At 43.7% G+C, this 17,163-nt stretch overlaps 1 protein-coding gene across 8 annotated transcripts in view; it reads right to left on the reverse strand.

Moving 5' to 3' along the window:
- LOC147625090 (histone-lysine N-methyltransferase) overlaps window positions 1–17,163 on the reverse strand; it is a 100,116-nt gene that overhangs the window by 82,632 nt on the left and 321 nt on the right. The window lies entirely within an intron of this gene.

Below are 17,163 nucleotides of genomic sequence, written 5' to 3' on the forward strand. Positions count from 1 at the left end.
CTATGTGTACTAGTGTGCAATATACATGTGTGATAGGGGAGTCACACACTCATATCTTCATGAGTTGACTTATCCCCACAACTCTCTCTCTTGTTCTCTCTGTGTATGTCTCCCACACATGAACAATAACTCTAACCCTAATTCTTCTAATCCTTCTCCCACACAACTGGTATCAGAGCCTTCAACTGGAGCACACAGTCGAGCTGGCAGTGAAGCGCAGCAACATTTGAGATTTGAGCTTCTTGTAAGGAAAGAGAGTGCTGAGCACCGCACAGTACTGCACGGAGGGCAGGGCGCCAGGCAAGAAGGCGTGGGCTGCTCAGCTACTGCCCAGGCACAGCCACGCTGCCCAGCAGGTGCAGCCACGCTACGAACCAGAACCAGGCGAACCAGCTATTCTGGCGTAACCAGGCGCATAGCCAGGCGAACACGTGTGTAGCGCTGGTTGTAGACTGGCGCTAGGCGAAGCAGGCGGAAACACAGGCGAAGACGTAAACCAATCGGGCGTCAATACAACAAGTGCTGGCCGCTATCGCTGGACGTAGGCAACTGAGCGTGGAGCGAAGGCGTAGGCCAGCGCATTCAGCGAAGCAGTAGGAGGCGCCGTGCGAAGGAGGGCGCCTAGTAGCCAGCCTGCGCTGCTGGCTGGGCACGAATGAATGCACGCTCGCCTATGAATGCACGCTCGCCTTTCGCTGCCTCTGCCTGGTGTGAAAAAGGAGCAGCTCCATCGAGTGATTAGCCACCCGCAAGCAGAAGCCCAGTGCGAGCAGAACCCCGGTGCCCGTCAACAGCACATTCAACAGAAGCCCGTGCATCAGCTACAGCTGCAGGAGCATCAGAGCATCAGATTTCTGCAGCAGCACCAAATTTGCAACAACAAAATTCAGCCTGCAAATTGAAGAAAAATCAGAAATTACAAGGTATTTTCCTCAATTTTTTTTTGGGATTTGCAATTGAGCAAGTACAATCAACAATTGAGCAGGTACAAGTGCCCAATTGCTCAATTTTTTGAGCAAAATTGGCAAAATTGGGTGACATTGGTCACAATCAGGATCAATTTGCAAGAAATTGGTCACAATCAGGATCAATTTGCAGAAAATTGGATGTCGAAATTTGGGGCTTTTGATGTAATTGTGCAATTAAGCATTCATACATGCTGTATGATGTGAGAAATCGCACATTTGGGCAAATATGCAGCAAATTGCAGTGCAAATCAAGGGGCTTTTGTGCCGATTGGATTGATTTGCATGCAGGCAATCGCATTTGATGCTGTGGATAATGTGTTGATGCCTTACAAGCACTCAATGTGCCTATAAATCAAGGGGCTTTTATGTACTGGATGTATATGTGGCCAGGGGGAAGCATCGTGAACACTCTGGATGCCTTCATGTGCGTCAATGTACCATGTATGATCAGAAATTGATCTTAAATCAAGGATGCTTTTCAAGTTTGTATGCTTGTTGAGCTTGGCAAAGCAGTAGGCAAGACATTTATGCCTTGAATCCTCAAAAATCAGCTTGCAGTCAAGGGGCTTTTGCCCAATTTCTGTTCGGGACTGTTGTATGCAATGTTCGGGACTGTAAAAGTCTGATTTTCACTCATTTGGACAGCCAGGAGAGCATTTATTGCTACTGTACCTGCTGGTACAGATTTGGCACAGCTTTGTGCAAGTTTTGGCATGGCTGTACACTGATTTGAGTGAGCAAAAGGTTCAATTTAAACTGCTGTACTTGCCGGTACACGTTTGGTACATCATTTGTGAGCAATTGGTACTATTGTACAGTACTTTGGAAGGGCAACAGAGCACATTTAAGGTGCTGTCCTAAATCTGCAGCAACCAGATTTTGGTGATTTCATCACAAACAGTGGAAGAAAAGTTGCATTCTTGCTTCCACAGTGGGAGATAAAGCTTGGGAGAACAACTGTGAGCACTTTGTGTGCTTTTGGTGCAGTGTTTGCACACTTGCAGGGAGTCAGGCATTGACAGGTTGCATATTGCTATGGCAACCACAGGTGAGAGCTCTTCATTGCTTCACATCAAGAAGCTTGAAGGCTCGCATAATTATGATATTTGGCAAACCCAGTGCTATAATGTGTTGCTTTAGAAAAAGCAGCACAAGCCTATCAAAGAAAGGGGTGTAAAGCCCGCTTCTCTTACTGCTGAAGAGTGGGAAGATATGGATGAGCTGGCAAGATCGACTATCATGTTGTCTGTGTCAGACTCTTTACTTTTCAGCATTCGTGAAGAGAAGACAGCTTGGGGAATGTGGCAGAGATTGCAGGACTTGTATGCCCAACAAAGTGCCTCAAGCAAAGTGTATTGGTTGAAGAAACTCATAGGTCTTCAGATGAAGGAAGGGGCGTCTATGACAGCCCATCTAAATGAGTTTAATGGTATTGTCAGCCAGGTCATTAATCAAAAGTTGGCAATGGACGATGAGTTCAAAGCCACTTTTCTGTTATGCACTTTGCCAGAGAGTTGGGACACATTCAAGACAGCCACTAGCAATTCGCATGCTATGCTGTCATATGCAGATGTTGAGGGTGCTCTTCTTCAAGAAGAGATGAACAGGAAAAACCACTCTGTTGGAAAGTCCAATGCAATGAATGCACGTGGGAGATCCCAGCAAAGGGAAAAAAGCCAAGAAAGGGGAAGGAGCAAGTCTCGCTCCAAAAAGGATTTGGAATGCCATTATTGTGGCAAGAAGGGACACATTAAAAAGCAATGCTACAAATGGAAAAATGATCAAAAGGAAAAGGGAAAAGGCAAAGACAAAGAGAAAGATGAAGCCAAAGATGTAAAGCCAAAGGGCAAAAGTGGAGTCAAGATTGAAGAAATCAATGTGTCACATGCAGGTGGCAGTGAGGATGAGGTCCTATTTACGTCTTCACTTGATGCCCATTCACTTCTTACAGGTGGTCATGGTATGCACTCATGGATCATTGATTCAGGTGCCTCCTTTCATGTCACAGGTTGCAGAGACTTGTTTGTCAGGTATACTGCTGGCAATGAAGGAGTGGTTTATTTGGGTGATAACCATGCATGCAAAATTCTTGGCAGAGGTGATGTGAGGCTTGTATTTTCAGATGGCTCACAGCTTATGCTCCATGATGTCAGGCATGTGCCTGAGATCAAGAAGAATCTGCTTTCTACTAGACAGCTTGATGATGCTGATTATGTTACCACATTTGGTAGTGGAAAGTGGAAAATTAGTAAGGGCTCACTGGTTGTTGCCAAAGGCTCTAAGGTGGACACTCTTTACTTTATGCATGCAGGTGTTTGTCACCATGCTAATGTAAATGCAACCGAGCTGCCGGAAATTCCTATGTGGCATAGCCGGTTGGGACACATGAGTGTCAAAGGAATGGAGCAATTGTCTCGTTTGGGTTACTTGCCTTCTCTAAAGTTTTCAAGTTTTCAGTTTTGTGAGCATTGTATATATGGTAGGCAACTACAGTGCCCCCACAAGAAAGCTCTTGGACAGAAAGATGCTCAGTTAGAGCTTGTGCATACAGATGTATGTGAGATGCCTCAGCTTTCTTTGGGAGGGGGAAAATATTTTGTGTCTTTTATAGATGATGCCACACGCAAGGTGTGGGTTTATCCTCTTCGTTTGAAGAGTGATACATTCTCAATGTTTCAGAAGTTTGTTGCTCTTGTTGAGAATCAAACTGGCAAAACACTGAAGGCTTTGCGTTCCGACAATGGTGGAGAGTATATGTCCAAACAGTTTCAGGACTTTTGTGATGCTAAAGACATCAAGAGGGAGCTCTCTACTCCTTATGATCCTCCACAAAACGGGACAGCAGAGAGGATGAACAGGACCATTCAGGAGAAGGTCCGTTCTATGTTGTCACATGCTGCGTTACCTCATGGTTTTTGGGCTGAAGCTGTTATGACAGCCGTTCACCTTATAAACAGGTCACCTAACACGAGGCTTGGTGGGAAAGTGCCAGAGGAAGTATGGACAGGGAAGCCTCCATCATACAAGCACTTGAGAGTGTTTGGTTGCGTTGCGTACGTGCACATACGCAGGGAAATGCGCACCAAACTTGATCCTAAGTCTCACAAATGCATATTCCTAGGATATGGTGACAGAGGTGAGATGGAGTATAGACTTTGGGATCCCTTGAATAGAAAGATTATACGCAGCAATGATGTCATTTTTTATGAAACATGCATGTATAAGGAGCCTGCAAGGCAACAGGAGCCTGGCAGAGTCATCTTTGATGATGATGGACATCATGGACAACAACCAAGGGCTGTAAATCAGCCATTACAGCAGCAAAACCAGCCCTTAAATGGTGCTGAAAATGGTCCAAATGGACAGCCAGAGATGGCAGAAGATATCCCTATGGATATACCACAGTTAGAGGAGATACCGGGCATGATTTTTCAGCCTTATGGCATGGAACAGGAGCCACCAATGGGTGATATGCAAGCTGGACAGCAACCTGCAAATGATGGTCATTGGGTACGGAGGTCCACAAGACCCTCCAGGGCCCCTGACAGGTTTGTTCCAGGGGTTGACTACTTGATGCTTACTGACTGTGGGGAGCCCTCATGTTATAAGGAGGCTTTACAGAGGGCAGACAAGGCTCTATGGGAGCGTGCCATGAAGTCAGAGATGGATTCTCTGCACAAAAATGGAACATGGAAGTTGGTGCATTTGCCTGCAGGCAAGAAGGTTTTGCCATGCAAGTGGGTTTACAGGCTCAAAGTTGCACCAGATGCAAAGCCAAGAAACAAAGCCAGGTTAGTGGCTAAGGGCTTCAAGCAGGAATATGGTGTGGACTTTGATGAGATCTTCTCTCCAGTGGCCAAAATGACCACACTTAGAGCTGTGTTAGCTTTGGTTGCACATGATGATCTGGACTTGATTCAGATGGATGTGAAGACTGCTTTTCTTCACGGTGATCTCCATGAGGAGATATATATGCAGCAGCCAGAGGGTTATGCAGTGAGTGGAAAGGAGAAGCTTGTATGCAAGCTGAAAAAGAGTCTTTATGGGCTCAAACAGGCACCAAGGGAATGGTATCATAAATTTGATACATTCATGAAATCCCAAAAATTCAGGAGAAGTGACATAGATCACTGCTTGTACACCAAGAAAGCTTTGGATGGCAGTCTATTGATCCTCATCTTGTATGTTGATGATATGTTGATTGCCGGGAAATCTCGTAAAGAGATGGATGCCTTGAAGAAGAGGCTGCATCAAACCTTTGATATGAAGGATTTGGGTGATGCAAATCACATCTTGGGTATGCGGATACTTCAGGACAGAAATCAGCATGTGTTGTATTTGTCTCAGAAAGAATACATTGGCAAAGTCTTGCAGAGGTTCAATATGGACGGGGGGAAGAAGACTAGTACTCCTTTGCCTCCATATGTGAAACTCAGTGCTATGGACAGCCCACAGTCGGATAGTGGCAGGGCTGATATGGCCAAGATTCCGTATGCTTCAGCTTGTGGCAGTCTCATGTATGCCATGGTTGCTACTAGGCCGGACATTGCATTTGCAGTGGGAGTGGTTTCTAGATACATGGCCAACCCTGGCAAGAAGCATTGGGAAGCAGTGAAAGGTGTCATGAGATACCTGAAGGGCACACAGGATTTGTGCATTTGCTTTGGCAAACAGGATGCATTAGTGCATGGTTACACGGATTCGGATTATGCCGGTCATCCAAATAACCGGAAGTCTACTACCGGTTATGTGTTTACATTCACAGGAGGTGCTGTGTCATGGATATCCAGGATGCAAAAGTGCACTGCCTTATCTACTACAGAGGCCGAGTATATTGCAGCCACAGAGGCTTGCAAGGAGGCATTATGGCTATCTCGGTTAGTGGTTGATTTGGGTTATACAAGGGATATTCCATTGTTGCATTGTGACAGTCAGAGTGCCATTCAGTTGGCAAAAAACCCTGTCTTTCATGCAAAGACGAAGCATGTGGATGTGAAGTATCACTTCATCAGAGAGGTGATAGAGAACAAGCAAATTCAGCTTGTTAAGATTCATACGGATGACAACCCGGCTGATCTGTTGACAAAGAGTTTGCCTCCGGAGCGGTTTGCTCATTGCAGACACTTGATGGGCATTGGATGAGGCCAGTTTCAGCCTTGATATGGCCTTGTATATTATCATGTACATGTTGATTTTTCTTTTCCTTTACTTAAGGGCACTTTGCCTTTAAGTGGGAGGTTGTTGGGGTAAAGGCACTATGCCCACCCTTATAGTGTGTACAAGCCCATAAGTTATAGTACATAGTACACTTAGTACTTTTAATGTACTAAGTGCACTATGTGTACTAGTGTGCAATATACATGTGTGATAGGGGAGTCACACACTCATATCTTCATGAGTTGACTTATCCCCACAACTCTCTCTCTTGTTCTCTCTGTGTATGTCTCCCACACATGAACAATAACTCTAACCCTAATTCTTCTAATCCTTCTCCCACACACCTTATGTATCACCTTTTGCTCCTAAAATGATGCCAGTCACAGGGACTGTCCCAATGGACAAACATGGGAAAAAACATGTTTAGCTGCAAGCACATGCATCAAAGTCTCGTGACTTCAAAACCGGAGACAAATCTGTGAAGTTTGACACGTATCATGGGAAATATGATGCATCAAAGGCACTTGCTTTTATTGCCCAGTTTGATATTGCTTTCAGTGATGAGGATTTTACTCAGAAATCCATGATCCGGCATGTAAGCATGTTCATGAAAGGCACTGCTGCCCATTGGTGGCTCACGGAGAAGCTCTCACCGAACCCTGTTAGATCTGGGAAGAGTTCAAGGAGAGGTTCTATGCTCAATTCTTGCCTCCCGATGCATTGAATGAGATAACAATGAAGTGGGATTGGGCGATGCAAAATGAGAGAGAAACAGTGAATGCATATGTACAAAAGTTTTGAAAAGTGCTTTTGGAGGTGTCTCCATTTATGCATCTCACTAAGGTGGAAAGGAAGAGAAGGTTTCAATCGGGATTGCAACCCATGACACATGTACAAAGAGGGACTACAATTGTACCCTAGTCACACCTTACACCAACTAATCGCAGCCGCCACTGCCACCCAGCAATTGGAATTGAGTCAATCCAATAAGGGTAAACCCTCATTTCAAGGCAAAGAGAGGACTATCCAAAACCTGCATCCAAAACCTGCAAAATAATGGACAGCCATCTAAAAAGGACCAAAACCAAGATAAAAATGGTCCAAAGACTGAAAATAACACTACCAAGAAGCGTCCCTTCAAAGTGAGACTATGGTCTCACTCCAGAACAGAAAAAGTAATATATGAGTGAGGGGAAATGCTTTACTTGTGGTAGCACCGAGCATATTGCAAATGCATGCCCAAACAAGAAGAAGCGTGATAATGCAAATGCATCAAAGCCTAATGTACATATGGTCCCAGAAATGCAAGGCAACACTTGACATGATAGCAAAGGCAGGGTTGTATGTAAAGCTTGGGGACAGCTTAAGGATCAACCCACTTTGTTCATGTTTGATGATTGTGCAACTCAGAACTTCATATCTACACAGATGGCAGCTGCTTTGGGTATTGAAGTGGAGGACATGGGTTCTCAAATTGAAGTAGGGACTGCCTTCATTGGTACAGAAGTGCAAGTCATGCCTATTATTTGCAAGTTGCGCATACACATTCAAGGCTATGTGAATCATGAGGATTTTCTTGTGGCGCCTTTGAATGACTGTGATGTATTGCTTGGAAAGCCTTGGCATACACGTATTGATCCATGCAAGGCTTACAAGACCAACAGGATTACCCCGGCTACATTCAATAGAATGATATATCTCATATTCCATGGGTACAAGAAATTTACAAGTGTCTTCTTTGATGACATCCTAGTCTTCTCGAAGACCGAAGAAGAGCATAGAGCTCATTTGGCTATTGTTTTTGAAGAACTCCGTAAGCATAACCTCTTCATAAATGCAAAGAAGAGTGAGTTCTTGTTGTCAGAGATACGTTATCTTGATAAATATTGTGTGCAAAGATGGAGTGCGGATGGATCTTGCAAAGATTGATGCAATTCGGAATTGGCACGAATTGAGTTCAATGCATAATATCCGTAGTTTTCTTGGATTATGCTCTTACTACCGCACGTTTATTCGCGGCACTTTGCATGGATTGCTTCTCCTTTGCATGATTTGACAAAGAAGGCGGCCACATTTAGATGGGCTATTGTAGAGAGGGATGCATTCCTCAAATTAAAAGATGCAACTACTCATGGTCCAGTGTTGATCATTCTGGATTTGCAAAAGCCGTTTAGTTGTGGAATGTGATGCATCTGAAAATTGCATAGGAGCTGTCCTAAATCAAGAGAGACATGCCGTGGCTTATGACAACCGTAGATTGCATGATGCAGAGCTATCTCTTGGCATTTATGAGAGAGAGCTCTTGGCTGTAATTCATACACTTGCTATCTGGAAACATAACCTTCTTGGGGCTGATTACACTATGAAAACAAATCAGCAGAGTTTGAGGCATTTTCTTACCCAAACTAAGTTGTCAGAGAAGCATATGAGGATGGCCACTCTCCATGTTTCATTTTCAGATCTTACACACCCCAGGAAAGAAGAATGTAGTGACAGATGCATTGTCATGAAAGCCGTATGTAGTAGCTATTTCGGTTGCCTCTCATGGGGACTTGTCTGCCATGCGTGATTTGTATCATACGGATGCTGATTTTGCCATATTTGGGCAGATTTGATGGCTGGTCATGCACATGCCTCTTATGTGATCAAAGAGGGTTATCTCATGAAAGATAATTGCCTATGTGTAGTGTCTGACATGAGGCAAAAGGTTTTGGATGAGTGCCATGCTCCTCCATATGCTGATCATAGAGGCATAATGTCTACTACGCACATGATTGAGTGGTATTTCTTTTGGCCAGGTATACGGAAGGACATAAAGGCACATGTACGTGCATGTATCACCTGTCAAAAGGTGAAATTTGATAGACAAAAGGCACCAGGATTGCCTCAAGCATTGCCTATTCCCACGCAACCATGGGAAAGTATTACAATGGATTTCATTATCGACTTGCCACGGACCCAACAGGGTAATGATAATATTTGGATAATTGTGGACAGGTTTGGCAAACAAGCTCACTTCTTGCCGGTCAAAAAGACCATCAAAGCTGAGCATATGGTTAAAATATATCTTGCGCAAGTGTTCAAGCATCATGGAATGCCGAAGTCCATTGTGGGGGATAGAGATCCGAGGACTACAAGTCTCTTTTGGCGGGCCTTATTTGATAACATGGGCACCAAACTAGAGTTCTCATCACCTTATCACCCTCAAACGGATGGGCATAACTGAGGCTGCAAATTCAGCCGTGTTGGATCTCTTGAAATGTTATGTGGCGGATCAGAAGTCTTCTTGGGAGCAGTACTTACCGCTTGTGGAATTTGCATACAACAACACGGTGCATGTATCTACGGGAAAGGCCCCGTTTGAGATTGTTTATGGTAAGATGGTTTTGCCACCCATCCTTCGCACAAAGGATGAGATATTTGCAGCTGATGAGTATGTAAGAGACTTGGATATTGCTTTTGCTCAGGTGCGGACAGCCATTGCAAGGTCACAAGACAAGCATAATAAGGCTACCGACAAGCATAGAAGGCAATTGGATGTTAAAGAGAATGATTGGGTATTGCTGAAATTTGAGAAAGCAAGACTTGCAAACAGGCCGGGTGCATATCCTAAACTTGCAACCAAGTACTATGGGCCTTTTCAAGTGATCGAGAAGATTAATGAAGTGGCTTTCAGATTGGCATTACCTAGTCATTGGCACATACACAATGCTTTTCATGTGAGTCTCCTTCGCAAGTATGTAGGACCGGAGCCCTGTGAAACGGTCATTGAGGATCCACCAGAAGTGGATAAGCTTGAGGAGATCTTGCAGCGAGAGCAGATTGTGTATCACAAGGAACGAAAGCTTGCTGCAAGCAAAGTTGTCAGGCATTGCCTTGTGAAGTTTAAAAACTATCTTCCCATTGACGCTAAATGGGCAGATGAGGAGTTCTTCAGAGATTGCCCGCATGTGCTTTAGACATATTTGGATACTTTTCAGTTGCGGACAACTGTTTACAAGTCGGGAGGGATGTCACCATTTGGCCACCCAATTGGTCCACCCGTGCTTTCTCATCATGTATGTACATTGGACTAGTGTCCATGGCAGTTGTATATGCCAAGGATTGATACCACTCATGTGTTACTGTGGACTTGGCTTTCCGTTGGAACTTGTGCCTATGTGTACATGCCCGAAAATGCCTGGTGGATTGGTGTTCCATTGGGTCTCGTACTTCGTGTACTTGCCTGGAGCACGTCTATTTTGGTATAGTCTCATGAACTGGGATTGTCCATACCAATGCTACATTGCATAGCATCTTTATGTGCTTGCTTGCAATTGAAATTGCATGCTATTTTCGTGCTTGCTTAACCAATGTGTAGTTCCGAGTAAGGGGATGTCCGCCCGTGAACCGTGCGTGTGAAACTGTCTGCTGAAGTGAGAGTGTACACACTTCATTAAGTTTTGGGCAACCAAAACTCGCTTATAAATTATGACCAGCCGGTGTTCACACACACTGATGTCCCGAGGTGGACGAAACCCAATGTCCACCGCCCAGACCTTATGCCTTTTGTACAAAGGGAGTAACCAACCATGTGTCCTCTCTAGCTTGCTCCACAAAGCACCTGCCTGCCACCGAGAGTGGACAACTCACCACCTCACTCCTCCTTCTCTCTCTAGAGGTAGGCGCCTCCTTCATGAGGGCATTTGGACTGTATTTTCTGCACTTTTCTCCTTCCCAACTCCATATCCAAGCTTGCTAAGGTGTTTCCCAAGCTTCCAAGAGTGTTTCCGGGTGCTAATCACTCTCCTACACACTTGTAATGACTGAAATTTAGTAAAACAACTCTCTTTATTGCTGTAATTTCTGGTCTTTTTGCTAAAAACCCTAATTTCAGCCCTCCTTTCTCAAGTTGAACCATAGGGGAAGCTTTCCTCGGGTTCCCTTCATCCTCTTGAAGACTTTTGTCACAAAGAAATGCGACAAATCGAAGATCTCATCACTCCAAGGACTTCCAACGCGAAGACTTCCGCTATCATCAACTCTACTTGCAATTGGTAAGCTTTTATGCTTAAATATGGAAGCAAGTAGCAAGAGGGAGGAACCGCATTACAAGATCACATACCCTATGTAGTGTTCTCTTGTCCTACGTGCTCTCTTGTAGATTGGTGCTACCATGTGTTGGTGGAACAATAGAGAGCAGATGGTAGGGAACATGGGCACTTGAGAGGGTAGTGTGAGTTGCAAGTCTACATCGACAACCACTTGTTTGCAATACTGTATTCATATGCATTGGTATGGAAATCTGGTCAGAAATACCCATGACACTAGGTACTTGATTATCCCAAGATTAATATACTTTATTTGAGGAGGCTCGGCCGTTCCGGCTCATTGTGTGTCTCTTGTCAATTCAACAAATTACTTCTTGTATTGAGTATGTGTCCATCAAATCTTAGTGTATTTAGATGCTAATCACTCTCCTACACACTCCCAATGACTGAAATTCAACAAAACAGCTCTCTTTCTAGCTGTAATTTCTGATCTTTTTGCTGAAAACCCTAATTTCAGCCCTTCTTTCTCAAGTTGAACCATAGGGGAAGCTTTCCCAGGGTTCCCTTCATCCTCTTGAAGACTTTTGTCACAAAGAATTGCAACAAATCGAAGATTTCAACACTCCAAGCACTTCCATCCCGAAGACTTCCCCTGTCATCAACTCTACTTGCAATTGGTAAGCTTTTATGCTTAAATATGGAAGCAAGTAGCAGGAGGGAGGAACCGGATTACAAGATCACATACCCTGTGTAGTGTTCTCTTGTCCTACGTGCTCTCTTGCAGATTATTACTACCATGTGTTGATGGAACAATAAAGAGCAGATGCTTCCAAGAGTGTTTCTAGGTGCTAATCACTCTTCTATACACTCCCAATGACTGAAATTCTGCAAAACAGCTCTCTTTCTTGCCGTAATTTCTGGTCTTTTGCAGAAAACCCTAATTTCAACCCTCCTTTCTCAAGTTGAACCATAGGAGAAGCTTTCCCAGGGTTCCCTTCATCCTCTTGAAGACTTTTGTCGCAAAGAATTGCGACAAATCAAAGATTTCAATGCTCCAAGCACTTCCATCGTGAAGACTTCCGCTGTCATTGACTCTACTTGCAATTGGTAAGCTTTTATGCTTAAATATAAAAGCAAGTAGCAGGAGGGAGGAACCGGATTACAAGATCACATACCCTGTGTAGTGTTCTCTTGTCCTATGTGCTCTCTTGCAGATTGTTGATACCATGTGTTGGTGGAACAATAGAGAGCAGATGGTAGGGAACATGGGCACTTGGGAGAGTAGTGTGAGTTGCAAGTCTACACCAACAACCACTTGTTTGTAATACTGTATTCATATGCATTGGTATGGAAATCTGGATAGAAATGTCCATGACACTGTATTTGATTCTCCCAAGATCAATATATTTTATTGGAGGGAGAGACTGGCCATTTCGGCTTATTGTGTGTCTCTTGTCAATTCAGCAAATTACTTCTTGTATTGAGCATGTGTCCATCAAATCTTAGTGTATTTAAGTGTATTGATTAGCATTGTGTTCAACCAAGTTACAAAAACTCTGTAAATCGGTCACATTCGGTGGCCAATCCCATGCCAATGCATGCTCTAAAGACAAATCTTTATGTCTTAACTTCAAGTTAGGTTCCTAGCTACAAATTGCAGAGAAAGAGCTAAACCCTAGATGTATATGTGAAGTTTAAGTAACTTTCACATCTTTAAATGATTTACAACATTTATCAATGAAGTCTCACTGCTCAAAGCCAACACATTCACATATGTTAGCTGTGACATGCCCTGGGGTCTCCCTACTCACATGCCAACACATTAACATGTTAACTAACAAGTCACACCACATGCCGTGGGGTTATGTAGTTCCGGGCGCCCCTGGCTCCTTAGGATGCCACACAACAAATCATGTAGGCAACACAAAGCATACACATGCTCAAGCATAAATCTAGTGTCACACATACTTATGCCACTGCAAATCACTCACGAAATAAATTACAATGCTTGTACCATCACAAGCTCAACTGACTTTGGATCTGAGAGTCGTACCAGTTGACCTTGAGGATTCAGGAATCGTACCACTTGGTCCTCCCACTGGCATGGACCCAAGAATCGTACCGCTTGATCTAACACTCTGGAAATAGTACCACTTGAGCCCCAAGCTCACCATTTACACACCTAGACTCCGGGAATCGTACCACTTGAGTCCACTAGTGTAAAGATAGCCATGGATAAAATTGGCCAACAATGAACTTTTATTAACAAAATAAAAATTATTGCAAAGATAATCACAGACTAATCCAAAATGGTGACATAGATCCTCCACGTCAACCAGGGGGCAAAGAAGAAGAGTGGGAACTCAACGGGAGGAGAGACCGCTCGCAGGACTCCTCATAATGGCTTCTATGGGATCCTCATGTCAATCCAAGGAAAGAGCGACGTTTGGAATGTCCCTCATTGCACTCAAGCTAATCCAATCATAGTTCATAACATTCGCGTTTGCTTCATGAAGCAAACGTTTGCAACATACGCGTTTAAAACTCGTGTTTCATACGTGCTTTCTTTTATAAATGTTTTTCTGAGGTTTTACGTTTTTTGAAAGTTTACAATGTATATTTGTATCTATTTGTCTAAATCTCGTCCTTTTATGAGGTATTATATTTCACGTATGTTACTCGGCCCGGGCCTGAAGGCTGAAACATACTCGAAACATTCTTACATACCCGAATGCGTATGCGTTTGTTAAACGTATGTTATGAACTATGAATCCAATGGTTGTCATCCTCATTCCAAGATAGGCACCCCATAGTGGAGTGGACATCCAAATCCCTAAAGGTGGGTGCCCAACGAATTCTTGTCAGAAAGCTGCAACCTATGCCATCGTCTGCTCAACAATATATAGGCAAAAGAGGCCATCACCTCCTTTGTGACCATGATGAAAGTTGAAAAGGTGGTAATAAGCAAAGGAGCTCCTAAAAGGAACTTTCCCCAAACCCTACTATGTTCTCTTGATTCTACCCCTATCATGCAAGCAAAACACACGGATGCTAGAAAAGAAACTTTTTCTCCAATACTAAATGTGAGACTACTAGTGCAATGAAAGTGTGAACATAAGGATAAACAACAAGTGACTTGCAACACACATGTTCGTTGATTTGCAACACATAAGGATGTGTAGCAGGTGACTTGCAACACACGAATTCATTAACGAGTATCCTACACTAAACTTGTATTGATGCAAATCATATGTACAACTAAATGTTCTAAAGTACAAAAGGTTGATCAGTCTGCCGATCCCAGCCCAAGTCGCAATAGAACTCGCTATTATGAGGCTAGAGTATAGTACACGTACATGAGTACAAAAATGCAGATTGGGCTGTTCCCACGAAAAAATATGGTTTGGTGCAATCTATCACCAAAATCATACAAGTACGGAGAGTCTAATGCTAAGGCCTAGACAACAATAATTTTATGCTCGCTATCAGTGCCACCAGAGCCATGACACACCACATTGTTGGTAGCAAAGAAACCCATCAGGGTGGACTCCGGCACCATGATAGATGCTCCCAACTCCCAGGGAAACCATTGGCCTTGCCAGCCATGTCAGGAACTCCTCAGCAAGCACAAGCTCCAGTGCCTACCTATCGAAACCCCTTCCTGAGAGGTATGTATAGACCACCCTAGTTGCCTTATCTACCTCTAGTACTACCACCTCAACCACTTCCTCCATGAACCGCACCAGTACAATAGTACTCAGTGATCCTACCCACAAAGAAAGAAAACAAGGAACAAGAGAGTTATGAGTCTTATGACCAACAAGACCCATATGAGCACCGACAATATGATCCCTATGGGTATCCTGAACAGGCTTCGCCCATAGACTATGCCTCTGTGTTTGGAGCCATGGTGCAACAAAGAGAGAGAGACCTCAACAACGTTGGAGGCCTACCTGACTTACTGCCATAGTTGTCAGGGCTGGTTTGAAACGTGTTTCGTAAATGTTTCAAACACATTTCAAAAGGGTTTCGTAAAATCAGCCAAAGCTTCCCACAAGTTTCCTACCTACAAGGTTTTTCATATAAAATAATTCAGATATATAATGTTTAAAATATGTAAAAAGATTAGTGAATCAAAAAAAAAGCCTACATAATTCATGGAAACATCAATTTAGAATGTAACCAGTTTGATAAAGTTGCACAATGTGGAAGTAAAACATAGGAGAGAGGGAGAGAGGCAGAGAGCGAGAGAGAGAGAGACATCAGACAATGAACATCTTTATTATGTAGCAAGAGGCTTTACATAGTACACAGTGACAGACTTGTCACTGACATATAGCAATTCGATGTTGATGCTGAAGAGCCGCGAACAGAAACATAGAAACGTTTATCGAAAGGTGTGCACACATTTCATGCATTGAAATTTGGGACAAAGATATGATTTTAAAAAAAGCTTTGAAAGAAACGTGTTTCCAATGAAGGAAACATTTCTGAAATGTTTCCAAGTTTCTTTCACGAAAGAAACATGTTTCATTGCTACTATGCTTGCTGCCCCTGCCTGACCTACCCAACAGGTGCCCAACCTGCCCATTCAGACCTGTCCGGCCCAGGTGATGCCGGCTGACCTGACTGACTGCCAAAGTGACTGCTTTTAAACAGGTGCCCAGTCGGTCTATAGGGTAGAGAAGCCTCAGCCCACTTTTGATCAAGAATGCATCCAACAGAGCCTGTGAGCAGCTCACACACGGAAAACTTAAATTGGCAGCAGCCTGGACCTTCACAGCACACAGATCCAGATGGAAAGTGATGGAAACCAGAAGGAAGAGGACAGAAATCTGCAGTGGCTTCCAGTTTGGCAAAGCACTAAGAGAATAGTTCTGTAAAGAGTGAACCTTCAATCATTGTACTTTCATTCCCATGTCAGTAAAGCAAATACTTAACAAGGGAAAAAGAAGAGGGCCTCAATTGCTGATGATCGTTAAGTTTTTTTTTTTTTTTTGAGAAACGCAATCCAAACTTCAATTTAATTGTGTTAAATAAATCACTTCAGCAAGGCTTGCTTGATACTGAGTCTTGTTCAAGGTGGTGGACAAGACCAAGGTATTGCATGCCTCTATTCATCTGTCTAGTGCTGATGTTACTTTTTTCCCCCCAAAACAAGATCCTTCCATTGGTAAAGAAAAATACATCTGAAATACCAAGTCAAAAAAGAGGTTAAGTCTCCAAATAAAAGAAGGGGGGCACCCTCGGTCCCTCTCTGAGGGAGATTACATCAAGAAGAGAACCACACTGGGGGCTGGGATGCCAAATGTTGCTGCCCTCATCTCTAATCAGGAAGGGCCACTAAGTAGAGTGACTGTAAACACTTATATCCTATACTGCACATGCCAAAGCTTGAGCTCTATGGTCTGGACTGAAATCATAAGAGGTTCAAATTTTGGAGATACTCTCAATAATATTGGACCATTAAATGTGCTCCAGAATTCGATCTATATGAGAAAAAAGAGAGAGGACCACCAGTGAGGGGTTGGAGGTGGTGGCACCTCGGACAATCGACCTCTGTCGACGCCGCAGTCATTTACATAAAACCTGTCAATCTTGGCATGGATCCTACCTACCACCCTCCCGTTAGACCAAAAGAAGCAGAAGCTGGGGCTATATCTGAAATTCATCCTCACACAAAGTATCGCTGGCTCAGAAAGTGATAACTCCTCCCAAGAGGCTCTCCTTGAGGGGAATATATGCCCTTCTCTGCCTCCTTTCTTATCCAAGGGCTGCTAAACCATGTTAAAATCACCACACATGACCCAAGAGCACAGGCAGATGCAGCCTAACCTGCGATAATGCTCTCTCTCCGGAGGGTTGGTGCATAGAGGTTACAGAAACCATTCCTCGAATCTTCTCCCTATACGATGATCCATTGAACCCTAACCCTGATTCATTGAGCCCTAACCCTAACCCTGACCCTCATACACTGAGCCCTAATTGGAAAATTGAGATTCACAAAA

Source organism: Cibotium barometz, chromosome 24 (assembly GCF_041138505.1).
Source record: "Cibotium barometz isolate CiBa-2024 chromosome 24, ASM4113850v1, whole genome shotgun sequence".
Classification (NCBI taxonomy): domain Eukaryota; kingdom Viridiplantae; phylum Streptophyta; class Polypodiopsida; order Cyatheales; family Cibotiaceae; genus Cibotium; species Cibotium barometz.